We start from the raw sequence: 17379 nt of genomic DNA on the forward strand, positions 1-17379 counted from the left end.
AATCACCTTACATCCAGCCCACCGAAATCTCAGCTAAGCCTTGAGTTGGTATAGAAAAACACTAAAAAAAAAGCCCCCAAAATCTTGAATTGTTTTCACTATGAAAGCTTACCACTTCACATTCTTGGGGTGTGACCTTGCAAGGTTAAGGAATTACCTTGCAGGTGTGGGCTGTAAATGTATGGATTATATATAGCTTTACCTGCAGCAATGGATTTCTATGATAACTGTAATAATCGCAGTAGAGGTAGCTCATGTTTCCAATATTCTGTAGTGTGGGTAGCAGAATTTCTTAATAAAAAATATTAATTTTTTTAGAAGCTTATTACTTCAGCAATTCAGCTGAGCTGACTACAACATCACGGTCCTCTACACTGAATATTACAATTTGTAAGAAAAGAGTTGGAGAAGTAAACTCCTTTCAACTATGTTACTAAAATGGACAAACTGAAATTAGATCATTTTCCTTACAGGAAGATAGCTTTTTTTCCATAGTCTAGACTGCTTTAATCAATCTGCTCCTTCCAGCCTTTCAGAATCACACTTGTTAAAACTCGGTCTCACTCTGCAAGGCTAGGTCAGTAAAACACAATATATTTTTGTAAACCTGGCTCTCTAGCTGGCTGCTTTTCACCCTCTTTTTCCCGTGTGCAGAAATACATTGCAAATCACTGTCTCTCTTTGCCACCTAGCGGGAAGCCTGATTTTACAATTGTCTTTGAGCTAGTTCCCAGTAAAAATACGATCATGGCATCCTACTCAAACATAAAACTTGAAAAGGATCTCTGGTGGGCCTTTTGGAAGCATGGTCAATGTATGAAGTATGCCTACGGCCTAAATTACAGAGGAAGTTACACAAAGAAAGCTTTGAGGTATTGCATTACTGCTCCAAGGGTAAATGCAGCTTTTGAAATTAAATCAGAGAATTTTTTCAAACCCTTACATAGCACATAGTATCAAAGTGTGATTCATTTCTGAAAGAAACTGAAAGTCCTTGCACACTTATTTGCATTGTTAGTGTATATTTGCTTGTAGGTTCCCCTGTTCTGAAGTTATGCTGCAATATTGTCAAGTCTGTTCTTCCTCAAATTACATTTACTTGCAAAAATTGATACGGATAAAGATACGAAAAACAGTTAGAAGTTGATTAAATTTCTTGGCCTTATTATGGAAATGATGATGTTTGCTGATCTATGCATTTAAAGAAAACAAAACCTAATTCAGGTCTTTCCATGTGTCTGTTAATTAAAGTCTTTAGCTTTCCAACAGGGCCAACACTAGAGATCAAACCCTGGCAATTGTTGCCAGTGCTGTGAGGATTCAAACAGTAAGAACTCAAGTCCCGAGCAGTTATATCTCCTGCTTGGGCTTTGTTGAGGTACAAGTTAGTTTAAGCCAATGGCCATTTTTATTTTTCACACACCTGGAATTAAACTGCTTGCAAATGGCCCAACATCATACCAACTCAATCTATGCTATCAGTGTTGCAGGCTATTTTTTTTATTATTTTTTAAATTATTTCATATGCATTTGATCTTTAAAACGTGTTACCAAATCACTGCAGAGCTAAAAACACAGACTGTTAACAGCTGAGCATTCTCTGCTTCTGCATGGGCTAAACGCACAACACAAGATAAAGTAGCAGCACAGATTTATGAAGCTTGACTCTGGAAGTTGACCTGGCAGCTTGGCTCCGGAGCATGGCCTCAATTGCCTCAAGACCTGTCCGTGCGGACTTGGCCAGTACAGAAGCATGAATGCAGTCAAACACCGGAATGTTGTTCCTTGTGAGCTATACGTTCAAAACCATGAAGATCAAAAAGTTATGAGATCTTTTTGGGGTCAGAGTATGTAGCTACTGGAAGAAAGTGATTGACTTCAGAGATTTTAAAAAAATGTATAATTGGGAATTTGTACTACTATTTGCAACTAGTACTTGAACCTGTATCACATCAATAAAGAGCAACTTTAAAGATTTACAGAAACTCTCCAGTACACATAATAAATAAAACTCTGGTTTGTGCAACAGTTCACAGACACAAGCCAAGCAAAAGCAAGCACCTACTGCTAAGTGATGAATATTCAAGAAAGCCTGAGCTAAATGCTTTATCTATCTTTACTCTCTACCCTTCAGAATGGATGTCAGACCCTTAGCTATTTGTTACCAGTCTTCTTAAATCAAGTCAATAGAGTTTGGCATATTCTATAAGATGTACTCAGATGTGCTGTGTTATTGCTTGTACTATAACAGGTAAACAGGATAACATGGCTCTCATCTGCTATCTAACATGCAGCATCATGACATTTTTCAGGCTGTTACGCAGAAAGAAAATTACCTATGTCCCCATGTCCCTCTTCTACAGAACAAATTTATTTAAACAGAAATCTCCTCTCCACATGTCCATCTTGACTTCATATTCTTCTGATGCTGCTTTTTCTCTAGAAGAGGGAATCAAGCAGTCATTCTTAATTCTTAAAATTTGATAGAGATGGAAATGGTGATTCATTACTTTGTCAGCTCTGTATCAGCTCTTGGGTTTGGTACTTTTCCAGTGCTTCATTGAAGTTAAAGACAAGGGAAATCAAAGAAAGTCCTTAATAATGCTCCAGCATATCACAGTTATTCTCAGCTTGGCATTCATTGAAATATTAGTGGCATGAATTCATTGCCTGAAGATGCAACTTGCAAGTGGAAATGGCTCAAGGAAGACCCACACTTGATTTTCCAAAGGACTGCTTTGATGCAAAGACGGAAAATGCATTTGATTCATCTTTCATTTCCCCTATGTCAATCCGAGTCCGTTATATAAGGGTAAGTGATTAGAAGAAGAAGGCCTAACAACTTGCAGTGTTTCTGCTGAGCTCAAGAAATGTCTGTATTCTGCTGAATGGTACTAATTTTTGGACACTTTCCATCCACTGAAGACTGTTTTGAAAGCACTTTGACATAATAATTTCTCCTTCCCTAGTTTGTTTCCTTTCCTCAGGCAGATACCCATATTTAGATTACACACACCATACAATATAATAATCAACGTGATTTTAAAAAATGCTAAGCAAATAGTTTTCTTGATCTCTGCAATATTGGCCTGTACCATTACAGTGAGTTGGGGCAGCTTCGAGTTACAGAAAGCGTATTCCAAACAAAGACGTATAGGAAGTATGCAGTTATTGTGATTTATGGCACACTCATCCAAATTATATCAACTCAGACATGAACGAATATTTGAATGAATAAATGTAGATAACAATAAGGTAAGCATTTCATCAGATTAAGATGTGCAATTCAATGGCACATCCTTGACCTAGCCATAAATATGAAAATGTATTTTCAAGTATTTATGAAATGTATTCAACAGATAATTAATGACAGATTTGTACACAGAACAACAAGGTATTAAGAAATCGGCATCAGTGCATAACATACAGTCATAATACTGAAGCATTTTTGGACTAATGCTGGCACTGCCAGAAAAGAACAGTTCTTACCGATGTCAATAACTGAGAAGATGTCTAAGCACAGACAGCTAACCCAGAACCTTAAAAAGCTTTAATGCTATAACAACTTGTAGCAAGTATTTTTTCAAAAGCATTATTCTTATGGTAACTCTGTATTTTGGAATTAAACTGCTCCTTTTCCCCCGTATTTCAGCATCTCACCTAATTCAGTACCCTGAAATTATTACTCAGTCAGATACTCAGAAGATCTGGGAGGTTTTACCATCTGTACAAAAAGAATTCTGTAAGAAAGTAACATGAGCTATACATCTTACAAAATTTTCCCTGATATACAGCTAGTGCTATATATAGAGTTCCTATAACAAATCACAATGCATCGTTTTCTTATGCTGGAGAATCTGGGGACCCAAGTGCATAACAATGCGAGTAAAATTTAGGACAGGTCAGACAGAAGCTTTATTAACCATGATCACAGTGAGAGAACCTTCACACAGCATCTCCCCTCTGCTCCCCTATTGTCTCTCAAGCAATTGCAGAGACCCAACCTATGTGCCGTTTCAGAAAAGAAAGACAGACATGAGGAAAAATAATCATGTCAATGTTAACAAAGCCAGGTATCCATTCCTGGGAGGGACAGTAGCTTGCTAACTGCCAAGGAATCACAGTAAATAACATGAAAACATGGAGAGATGGCTCTTTTTGGAGTCCACAGGAGTGGTACAACCACTACAATCTTAGCTCAGAAGTGGGGAGTCGGAAACAATCACAGCTTTTAGTCAGAAAGGAATGTTCTTTTAGGAAAGATAACTTCTTAGCCAGACCTCTCAATCTTAAATCTTCATAATTTTAGCACCTCATTATAGACCCTCCACTTCCATTTTCCTTTCTAGCTGTACAACAATTGGATAACCAAGACACGACATTTTAAGCCTTATGACCATAACAAGCATGAACCATGGAGGCTGTAAAAACGCATGCAAAATTATTGTAAGCATTAACATGCTAAAAGGACAAGCAGAACAGATCCACAAAAAGGTTATACTTCAAGCTAGTATGGTGTAATTGAGAAAGAATTATATCATCATACAAAGTATTAATGACGAATAACCACACATTACTAAATGAGAAGTTAATAACTACATTATTGTTGATGAAGAACAGGGGTAAATTATTGGCCAAGGGGGAAAAAAAAAAGATTACAGCACACTGACTACTATATTTGTACATAACATTATCAACCAAACTGTTAGCCATCAGAAGAAAGATGCAGACATGGAGAGCAACTGCATTTGGTAATAAGTCTAATCGAGAGAAGAACAGTCAATACAAAGCAGGAGGGCGATAAAATTTGGAATGGCTTAGACTGACTTGAAGCATGGGCACACCACGCATTTCAGCATCGAGAAGTGGAAGGTAATGAGCCTGTGGAAGAAAAAAAATGGATGGAAAATTTATGCTTAGAGGCCATATGTTGCAAAAGTTTGAGCAGGAGTAGAACATAGCATGGTGGTGGATAAAACTAAATACTCCTGGCACTGTGCTTGAGACTGCTAAAAAGAAAATCAAAAGAATGCCAGATCAAATTCCAGAAGATACCTGAACAAGTTCAGCTCTGGTGTGAGAAGGTGAAACTCCCACAAGGAACAGCTCTCTGGTACAACATGACACACTTTGGCTAAATATAGGCCAAGAACACTTAGGCAACACTGCAGCACATATGACAGTCTGTAATGTTACAAAAACTACTGGCATGAGTTTATATGAAGACTGCTATCTTCATTTTACTCATGATTCATCAACATTTCATGAGAAATTCTTGGCCTGGACTGTGCAATTCATTAATTCGCAGATCACATAACTTATGCATAGGCTTCCATTCTCTGAGCAGAACATAATCTTTAGAATCAGGTTTTTTCACAGGAATGCTTTGAGCAAGCTTTTAATGTTCTCTGTGTAATTCCAAAATTGTTTCCATGATTATTGATACCACTGGGCTTACTCATTACAACATTTAAGGAAAGCAATTTAAAAATAAAGGGGGGGCGGCAACAGTCTTTTCTGTTTTTCACATACACACCTTTTCTCTTCCCTACCATAAATTCTGCAAGGTCTGAAGATGGAAGAGGTGGTTTAGGGAAGCACAAGCTTTACCCTTTCTTCCATTTTCTCCTCCAGCCCTCAAGAAAACACCATTGCCATATAGTATTTTTTTTAAATGTTGGGAGCCATATTCTACACCTAGCTCAGACGGTCTCGGTCTGATTTGATTTGGCCTACTTCTGTTCACGTCATTTCTCCATGGCTGCAGCTATGTGGCTCTAAGTGTCAAAAGTTTACAAGTGCTCGCAGGACAAAATGGGCTTCTGTTGCTTCTTTTATCACTATTTGATAACAATTTCAGTCATGATATTTAAAACATTCAACTTCAGTTACTATTTTGGCTACTGGGAGGTGCAGGGAAGAAAAGGAAATAGGGATTTTCTTATAATCAGTACGGCAGCGGAACTGCCACGGAGTTCGATGAGACAAGACAAAGGTGGTACTTTACTCCTGAGGTACTATCCCTACTAAGTATTAGAGAGCCACCAGAAATAAAGGTAACATTAGAGTTTCCCAGAAGGATCACAGCATTTTAGCAACTTCAATATTTCATATCTTATCTTTCTGTTCATATTTCCTTTCACTGATATGAGCACATTGCCAAAAGCAATTAGATTTTTATCTACCGCTAGCTCCATGTAATTCTCCTATTTAATTTAATGGAGACTATGGTCATTAAAGATATACAGAACTCTCTTGGCCTTGAGCTGCATTTTCCTCAGTTTGATATGTTAATATCTGAACACAGAGACATTAAACTGAGAACACAATTTTAAAAAAATTAAAATCAGAGTTCTCATTGCTGGTTGTTTCCAAGCCCTGTTGTCACTTTGTTTAATTTCCACTCTGTTTTAGGTAAAAAGATTTTGCATTGGACTATTTGTGAATATTGGTATAAAGTAACATCAAAGAAACAGTTCAGATTTTATTTTGATATAAGATTTCCTACACTTTAAGTAATAAAAATACTACACATTGGCACAATGCATCATACTTTGGTGCACTCTGAGTGTCTCACAGCAATAAAAGGTATTATATGTTTTCTCACGAGGAATGGCATGCACGAAGTGGATAATGTAATAGCATTTACTGAACCCAGAAATAAATCCCAATATACAAGCTCTCAAGACAAAGTGGTATCTTTTTCACATGTCCCTATACCAAATAATATAAAATGTAATAGTATAATTTAAATAACAATATAGACAAAAGGCAAACCCTTTTTTGAGACATCTTTTCTATTATTCAAATAGAGATTATAGAAGTACAAAATTAAAAAATATGAGACTGATAAAATCAGGATAAATGCCTATGCGCTTTGCGCTTCTCCATATTAAGAATTTTATCATAAGGCAAACAATATATTTTTTAAAAGTTTACACAACAAACACAATATGAGCATTTCTATTAGGAACTGTGGACACTGGAAGTGTTCCAATAAAATACTGTAGATTGTTGATTTAGCTATTTTGATGTTTTCAGAGATTACTGAAATAAGAATACAATAAAATCCAAAAATTTCATCTTAAGACAACCTGAATGAAGCTCAAAGTACAGTAATTATAACTTTGGCTAGAACTACCAAGCTAAAAAATACTTAAAATCTGCTCCTTGTCTAGACAATATGTAGTTATTGATCAAAAATAATCAAACATTGCCAAGAGAACTAATGTTTATAGGGAGCTCATCTCTGGGTAAATTGGCACTACAGATTTTCAGCTGACAAAACTTTTTCCTATCTGATCTATATTTTTTTCACACATTTAATCTGAACTGTTTTTTGTACATGAGTAGTATTCTGTTCACCTCAACAAACCATGGAGAAGATTTTAAAGAGCTACTCGTTCAGCATATTTCATCTTAACCCATCGGATTCATTTTAGAAATCTAGACAACTTTCTCTAACGTTAACACAAGGGTATTCTCTAATCCACCCACCTATTTTACCAGATTATCTTATTAATGAAAAGTGGGGGGTTTTCCCTGCTACTTCTCATTATTACCCTAATTGAAATACACTGGAAGTGAGCAAGTCAGATTTCTCGGTAATCTTCTGTTTCATTATTAAGATTACCTATATTTTAACTCCTTACCAGACATGGTTCCCTAAGCTCTCTTTTATATCCACATGTAACTTCCTTACTTTTCTACCATTTTCATTGCTTATGTTGCTTCCACTTAATATGCCTTTTTTTTTCCCTAAGCTTATGGTAATTCAGAGCCACAATTCAGTTTTATACATCTGCCATGACTGTGGTAATTGCAACTACATAGGAAAACTGAGACTTGTGATTTCTTTGTATATTCTTCAATGGGATTACTTGCAAATACTAGTAATGCGTTCTCTGCTTTTATTTTTTAATGTATATACAGCACCACATTTGTTTTCATTGATTGGTTGGTATAGTGCACTGAAAGACCGTAAGCATCCATTCAGAATAACCCTGGGGCAAACATAATCTTTTGCTGATTAAGAAGGCTGCAGGTTTCCTTTGAGGTGAAGGATGCATCAAACTAGATTCATTGTTCATTTAAATCATGGTGATTTGGTATCTGTGTACGATATTTGTCACAAAACATAATCATTTTCTATTAACAATACATAATACAGAATACTTTGGGCTGCTCACGTTCTTCTGCAGATGAAAAGTGCTGCTCAAAACTACAGTATTTTGCTCAACAAAATTCTTTTCTGTAGGAAGCACTTCTATCTCAAGATGTTTAGACCCATGTCTTCAAAATGCTTCCCTTGTGCCTTGGGTGCAATCTGCAGTGTTTTTGCACTACGTTTTAGCAATAATTGGCACCACCAGATCCACTTTAAGACAATGAAAACTATCAGTATATGGTACTTACCAAAACCCTAGGTCCCTAGGGTTGAATACGTACATCTGCAAATAGGAGCTGGTAAAGGACTATATGACAAAAGATGTGTCTGCTTTCTATCAGTCAGTCTGATGAAAACGCTATCTGTTTTGAAACTCTTTGCCATTCTAAATCAGCTTATATTGCCTAAGGTAACAACCTTATAAGAAAGAGACCTTGAGCATCAAAATAAAAGCCTCCACTACTAAACCTTAAGACAAAGCAGCTTTTTCCGCACTGGGGGCATACTGCACTGCACTGTCCTCGTTGGTGAGAAATACATAATAAACAGGGCACGTCTGCACTAGCATTTTAGTGTACCTCAGGAGAGTAGATTTGATGTCAATCTGTTAAACATCCCCTTTTACCTCTCTCTCATTCTCACTGCAGCGTGGTTTTGGACTGCATGGATTGGCCCTTCTTCAGGTGGAAATAAATCCAAAGGCATACCACAGGAAGCCACCTAGCAACACCGAACCACCTACGTGCATGCCTTCCATGGGACCCAGAACTAGGTTACTGTGAAGTAAAACCTCCTGGAATTCATACAGGATGAACATTAGCTCCTCCATTCCACAGAGCTGCTGTCTGCAGTCCGCATCACTTGCTGACCTAAACATAGCCATAGTAAACAGGTGTCTATTCTTAATATTTCTGAAAATCTGTTAAAGCTAGAAGTCTCTTGTTAGGTACCCAGCAACAGAAGACATTTAAAAATTCTGTCTTAAATAACTTGGCTTGTCTGCAGACAAGCTGAAATAGATCTGTACAATCATCATTCCCAGAACAGAAATGTAACCATTGGGCAGCATCTCATTTTTTACTTGAAGATAGCAAAGACTAATTGCTAATGCCAAGTTTCGAGAAAAATATATCTGCTCTTTGACAGCTTTATCAACAGAGAAAAATCACTACTATAAATTGAGGAGCAATCAAAACAAGTTCTGTTTCCTGAAACGAAGTAACATAGGTAGGTCATAGTGAAAGAAGCAAAGTCAGTGTTCCAGTCTTTACTCCAGGCATTGTTTGTGAATTACTGTTACAGAATATACTCTAGGTAATAGCCACAAACCAAGATAATTAAAAACCATTCAGTTTCTTCCCTCAAATTAATTTTAATCAAGCTAAAGCATGATGCAGTAGAAGAATTGACCAAATATATGTAATCATTACATTTTTTAATACTTTATTAAGCAGGAGGCATTCAATACATTGATTAGTGTATTGTCACAGGCAATTGGAAAGCACAGGTCTTAATTCAAATAGAGTAATTTACAAATGGAGAAATACTGGATTGTCATTTGTACAGAAAATCTGATGCTGACTTACAACATTGTTTCCTAAATTCGACGATATATGTAAAGAAATTAATATTTGAAAATAAAAATAAGCATATTTCATAATGTAATGCAGGTACTGTCTTTGACAGAGACATTACTGGTAATGGCCTCGAGCCAGTATCTGGCTGCTATCTTATTTGTACAAGGCTGCACTTGAAAATCAGGAACAACAGTTGAGAATGCATTATTTTATTCAATTCTATCATTTTGGCTCCTTCTCCAACATTGGATTTGTACAGTGGATGCTCAGTAAGTTTACTGGAAAATTCACAAGGCCCATACAACAACTGAAATCCCATCAAAGCTTCACATTGGGACTTCAGTGGTGCATCAGCCCTTTACACATGGGTGACTGTCACCATAAATAATGACCCTTTTGGAGCAAGGTTTTCAACAAATCAGAAAGCATTTTTGTTACTCTCCATGTGGAAAGCTTCCTGGTGTCTCAGTAGTGCACCCTTTTCTCTGCCCAGGACTGCAGTGGCTCTGAAACACATATGACTTCCTTGAGCCACAATGTACAGATCGATTGGGTTATAATCCACAGGAAATTTTAAAGTCCTCGCTCAGACAAATTCATGCAGTTTAGAAATGCGTATAGTTTATAATTTGCAGGGGAAATATTCTTTTAATTTTTTTTTTCTTTTACCAGGCAGTATTCATTGTAAACTGTGGAAATTTTTATGACACTGGTTGACTTCTCAGCATCTGTTTTCTGTGCTTCATCCATTCCCAATGGCTTTCTTCCCTTATTTATTTTCAGGCTGATCCCTATACTATGCTCATTAACTCCCACTTCAAGTCTACTGTCAAGAGTAAGGGGATATTTTAAGAAATTTTAAGATTTACACAACTCCTTGACTGGGTCAGGTTAGCCTTTCACTTACACAGTCTCTATTCTGTATAAGCCTCTCCTAGCAAAGCTATAACATTTTTTTCCAGCCATCCCATACTCTATCTGTACCATCAACTCACCAAGTGCTGCAAATGTAGTGGAGTAGCTGATTATACTGAAAACCAAAACTAGTCATGTATTCCAAAATTCAGTCCAAGAAAGTATATAAGGATGTATATAACATGTATACAGCACCTGAATCAGCAAGATATTAGAAGTCATGTCAAAAGGAACACCATCATTTCTTGCCTTTCTGACTCAAATTTGGACTGCAAAACCATAAATGAAAATGAGTAGTAATAATTTTAAATTAGTTTCTCCAGTTGAGGAATAGGTAGTTGTGTATAAATAGAAAGAATGATAATGGCATTATGAAATATGCCTATAATTGAAGGGAAGGGCATATCCGTATCAGAAAACTTCCATTTTGAGTCATTACTAAATTTCATTAGTATTGTGGGATTCAGACATGTACTCCATGACAAAAGTGAATTATGGGGAATTTTAGAAAGCTGGAATAGCAACTAACCACTGCTTATTTTCTATAAGGGTTTTTATTTCTACAGACCTTTGAAATTTTTGGTACTATTGCCAGATTTTATGCTTGTCCCAGATGAGTAATAACTCTGTATAATAAGCAGAATATTTTACATGACAGGAACACAATACAGTATAAAGTTGTTCTCTTTGCACTTGACCCTTGACTTCCAGCAACCTAGAGCTACGTTTATCTTTTATCTCTCCTCTGCTTTTGTTCTATAGGGTTTAATATATAAATTATCTTCAGGGGAAATTCAAAAAAGCGAGATCCACGTATATGAGGCAGATGAAATTCAATGCTTTTAGTTTTGAGCACTTTTCATTTAAGTCTGCCTTTGAAATAGGCCTTTCAAACTGTTCAGGGTTACATGATTTACATGAAGGAAACTGAGTTGTTCACTGAAAAACAGGGTAGAGAGTAGGGTGAGCAGAATCAGCCTAAATAATCTACTGTTCTTAGAAAAAAAAAAAAAGAGACAAAATTACTCCATTACAATGAAAAAAGCTACAAGATTTCACTCTATAAAATAAGGAGAGATTGTTGCCATGGTAATAGCAAAATTTCTCCTTCACTTATATGCACACACATGAACCTTCCTTGACAGAATAAAATTATAAATGTGCAAGGTAAAATATTTTCTATTACATTTCTCACAGTATTTTAAATAGATATTTGCATTATATTTAGATGAAATCATAGAGGTAATCATATCTTGCAGATCTCTTCCAAAGCAAAGCAACAAAGATTGTATTGACATTGAAACGCACATCCTCAGAAGGCACTAGGTAACCCAAGGCACGTAGAAGAGTGTATATTGACATTTGAGCTATTCTCCAGCAAGGATGGATTTCTCAGGAACTGGAAACTCTCTTAAACTGGACGAAGTCATATCCGACAAAGATGCAACTGTCTTAAAGTTTTTATCTGGGATGACTGAATGACTCGGAGTCATGTTCCTGTGGTTCCGTTTCTCATGTTCCTACTGTGATTATTACTCTGTGGCCTAAAATAGGATAATCTTATGTTCCAGTCTATTTGTCTTTATAACACATACGACATTTTGTGCCCATTTCCCCAAGTGCTCTGAGCACTTAACAGGAAAACTTTCATTCAAGAGTTCTTAGACACACAATCAGACAGCTATTCAGTGGCCTAATGTGAAAAGGCACTGCTAGATTTTCATTGCACTTTAAACAGGTAGGTGTCCATTTCGTGCACAAAGATTTCACACCAGTCCTTAATGTCAGTACAAGCACTGATTTTATATGATGATATTATACCATCTTGCACCTACAATTGGCCCTTGCAGATACAGTAAATTTAATGACAGACATTTTAAAGACAAGAGGGACCACCTACTAGCACTGAAATACTCTATGTTCTTGCATAATGCATGATATATGTGTCCCTTATGCTAATTTCTAGATGAGGAAGAAATATATATTTTCAGAAAGATCACTGATTCACTGAAGATTGCAAATCACTAGAAAAATCACCAATCTTTAAGGTCTTCTAATAGCTTTTTTAAGTTTATACACTGATTTACAAATGAGAGCATAATTTCTATCTGAGTTTTGTCTAACGTCAACTTCTAACCATTAGATTATGCTGCATTTACAATTAGCTAAAGTCTTTCCCCACGTAATACACAGATGTGATCAACCACCTTTTAAAGTTCTCTTTGATAGACTTTGTTTTTTTAGGTTTCACTGAAGCAACTTTTGCAACATTTTGGACAACAGAACTGGACAAAATAACCCAACAGACACTTCACCAATGCCGTACACATGGGTAATACAATTTCCTAATTCCCAAAGGAAAGTTGCTCCTTCATAAACCCTCTCAATGTATGTTCTCATAGCTAGAGCTTTGTACAGGGAGCTCATGGTTGGCTGATTATCCAGAATGACCTGAAAGTCTTTTCCAGAGGCAATCCTCTCTTGAACACAGTCCCTCAGTCCGGCAATTTGACCCATGTTCACTGTTCCTAGATGCACAATATTGCATTTGGTTATGTTGAGGCTGGACTTACATGAATAGAAAAGCAACCTGTTGAGACCATGCTGTATAACTGGCTTGTCCCCGAGTGGACACATTTTGAAACTTTACATTCCCTCTGCAGGATCTGTAGTCTTTTTGTGTAATGGGGAGACCTCCCCCTCCAGAGCTCTCTACATTGCACTTTTCACACCAGTGTAACACTCTTAGAAAAAGTCATGAGAGGGAAGAAAGATTGCAACTTCATATAGTCATACATTTAACCCTTTATTTTGTCCGTTATCAATCCATGCACTACCATTTCATTTCCCCAGTGCTAAAGCCACCGCCGTTGGATGTGCACAGATCTAGAACATACACTCACTGCAGCGTCCCACTGCTCTTCCCTTCCTTCTTACAGTGAGCAAGCAACAGTGAAAACAGATTCAGTACTGTGCTTTGCTGCTTTCTTTCTAACATGCTGCGTGCTACAGACAGACAAGGAAGATTATAAATAGGACAGACCTTCTTATTCATTACAGTGATTTTAATGAGAGTGATAAATGGGTTCAAATAAAACCATTCAGGCTCCAGTGACAAGATCGCTACCTCTTCCAGTTCTGTATCTAACCCAATTTCCTGATGTCATTATCTTCCCTGAAATGTAATGGAATTTATGGCAATTTAAAGGATCAGTCTTAGTATATTTTCTATATTCTGTGATTTCTTCGGCACAGGAAAACTCCTCTCGCTTGATTTTCATTATGACTATACTTCCAGGTGTTTCTGCTCACAAATGATAAAATAGTCAGCTACAGATTAACACATACATTGATCTGTGCATGCACGAGACACTTGCCTCTCGTTTGTTGTTTACTCCTAAAAGATCAGAGATCTTCTGTTGTGACTCGTACTGAGAGGAATAATGTAATTAAACAATACCCAGGAGAGAGAGGAATAAAAAAATGCCTGAAGAACACACTCCTTTGTTTTTCAAATTTTTTTTTTTTGAAAAAAGACTGCCAAACTTTAAGAAGGCTGCCAAAGACTATCTCAAAAGCAGTACAACAATCATAAACACAAAGCTTACAAGTGAAAAATAGATAAATAATCCTGAAACTTTATAATGAAAATACTTCTATCGGAAGGTTAGAGAGAACTGGAAGTTCACTAGTTACATTACCAGCACAGAGAAGACATAAGTCAAGGTGAAAGAATAGCAAGCTAAAACTCAGCGATGACAAGGTCAAGGCAAGGATTTTTGCCATGATAAAATTAAAAGCTATTGTTCCCTTTCATCATTCTCCTAGAAACTGTGTTGCTTCATTTTTTCCCTTGTCGCATGTAAGAAAAAAGAGGTAGAGTAGATCTGCAAGACTATGTTGTCACCTTCTAACAACCAGAGTACCCATACAGCTTTGTGAAATCTTGAGACTATTGACTGTTTGATATATCTGATGTTTTCACTCATAGTTTCTTGTGCAAATGTTTATCTGAGAACACATAAAGAGTCTGAAAAATCACAAAATACATGTTCTTTTTCATGTCGTTTTTGGGGAGCCTGGTTTATGATTCTTTCTGAAAGAGGTGGGATATGCAACACCACTGCTAGAATTCTGTTTCACTGAGGGTTTTGTACAGCATCCTTGCAGTCTTGGTAAAGGACAGAAACTGTTCCAAAAGTGAACAGAGCTTTACAGATTTTCATTGAAACTAGCAATGAATAAATGCTAATGCCATCAACAGAGTCATCGGAGTATTTCAGCTAGTATGTTCCATGTCGTTGCTAAACCCTAGCAAGGGAGCTAGAAGGTCTCTTTTTCCCTCTCCTTCTGTGCCTGATTTTCAGGCTTACACTTTCCTGCTGAAAATTTAATTCATTTAAGGTGATGGCAACTATACTGTTTCTTGTTGTATACAAGGAAGACTGGAGGAGAATCTAGACCTTCCTAGACTTAACATCTTATCCACTGCTGTCTATCAGTAGAGACAATGAGACTCAATAACATAGCTGTCCTTTTAGTCCTGTGTCCTTACGGCTCTCAAACCTTAATTGTTGGGTCTTATGGGCTAATAAAACTTGCCGGCAAGACAACAGCTCTGTGTACTTAATGCTTGATATGACTTTTTGGCATAATAAATTCTGTTCTCCTCCCCTCTTTTTCCTCTTAGGTTTGCCAGTCTCATTAGCCAAAACACACAGAAAGATATACAGTTAGCACATGTCCATTTTCTCTGACAGTGTGGGCTAAATACTAGTTGAGTCTTTATGAAAATATAAGCCTGAATGTTTATCGCAATATTTACCCAGCCCTTTGTTCTCTGCAGAATGAACAAGGCTGTACTGTGCATTGATATTTGGATGAGATTCCCCCCTGCTGACTTACCTAAATATAAAATATGAAAATAAACAACATTAACAAAAACCTTCCAATCTGAGCCCCCATTAAGTACCAGGTTTTCAAAAGCACACCCTTAAAGTCAAAAATGTCACAGCCTTTTTTATTAGGGCTGAAATTATGCAGTGAAAATATCTCCTCTTCTCCGTGCTCCAGGAAGGCCCTCAACCACCTCTTCACTCCAGAGATGGCTAATAATTCCTGCTTGTATCGTGTGTATGCATGAAAGTGCTTCAGGATGAAAAGTGCTATATAAATGTAAGCTGCTATTAATTATGGCACTCAAAGGAACATTCAGATAGCTTAGTTTTTCAGACTGAACCTACATTAACGTTGCTATACATTCTAAATTTCATTTTCTCCACACCTTTTAATTTGCCACTCTGTCAACAAAGAAATATAAACTCACTATTCCAACACACCTTTAAACCTAGATATACTCTCCCTGCTGATTCAGCTGCAACGATTGACTAATACATACTATTCCTAGAGCTCAGCTGAGGCTGATGTGAGGCAAAGACTCAGAAAGGAAGACAAGAAAAAATGTGTTTGTTTTATATGTACATATAAATATATACATTTTACAACATGTGAGCAAGAGTACTGAGCTGGAGATAAGAGTGAACCTGTTACACAGAGATTTTCCTCAGATTTCCAAGAGTTTATGTTAAAATCTAGCAATTAAAAGGCAGGCAGAAGACTATAAGGATTACAATTAGATTTGTTCTTCTGGAAGATCTTCAAGCCAGTGTTCTCAAACCGTTTCACTATAGAATCAAATCTTATATGACAAAAGGTTACTATGGGATTAAAAGATATTTTCACCCATCACCAGGATGACTACCTGGTGTTTAACAAGCACTTAAACACGGTAAATAAACATTTATTGACAACTGCACAAAAAAAGAAAATGGAGAAGTGAATATTCAGAAAAGATGAAGGCAAGAATTCATTAATAGCATTGAGCTGGCCAAGACAGTAGCCCTAACATCCCCAGTGCTGCAGTAAATGCCATGGGACTTTTACCTAAAAGTAGTTTTAGGTTTTCTCAATGTAGGAAGCTATATAACTCTCTAGTTCTTGTGATTTTGTCTTAATTTCTAGTGATTTTGACTCCCAGATGTTTTTTGGTGATTGTAACAGAGCAGTAAACTCATCATTGGACGGTCTGCATCTCTCTTCAGCATTGCAAGTTCTCTCTTTGCATGCAACCCTTATCATTCTTCTCAAGATTAGCTTGCTGGAACATATTCAGTATGGGACTATCCTTTAACCACTTTATGGACAAACCTGAAGAACTCAATTTGTTAACTTGAGCATCTTGCTAGAACCATGTGACTGCTCTACACTTTTATATGACCTACAGTCATACCAAGATGTACATCTTCCATAACAAACTTCCATTTGCTAGGAAGCCTGCTCAGTCTGGACCTTTCATGTCACAAACAGCAGGCTGTTGGCAGAATGCTTTCTACAAGGTCTTGTTCCATTTTTGATCTGGGCCAAAAGGAAATTATATCGGGTTAGAAGGCTTTAAGACTGAATAGCCTGAAACACACGCTGAGATAAGAGGCAATTCTTTGCACAGCTGAATGATTGATTACACTAATGCTTCAGAGATTTAAACAGCATTGTTACTGTGCATCACAGTACTAGGAATCCAGGTTGAGGAAATTTTTCTTTTACCTATAGGTAGGATCCACTTGCCCCCTAAGAAACTGTTTCAACTAATGTTCATCTCAGAGAGGTAAGAAAGAGAGGAGAGCATCACCTACTGAACTAACAGTAATTATCCAGCTACTG

At 36.9% G+C, this 17379-nt stretch overlaps 1 long non-coding RNA gene across 1 annotated transcript in view; it reads right to left on the reverse strand.

Moving 5' to 3' along the window:
• Nucleotides 1-17379, reverse strand: part of LOC142362101 (uncharacterized) — a 172908-nt gene that overhangs the window by 114874 nt on the left and 40655 nt on the right. The gene's annotated exons all lie outside the window — the stretch shown is intronic.

Source organism: Opisthocomus hoazin, chromosome 7 (genome assembly GCF_030867145.1).
Source record: "Opisthocomus hoazin isolate bOpiHoa1 chromosome 7, bOpiHoa1.hap1, whole genome shotgun sequence".
NCBI lineage: Eukaryota > Metazoa > Chordata > Aves > Opisthocomiformes > Opisthocomidae > Opisthocomus > Opisthocomus hoazin.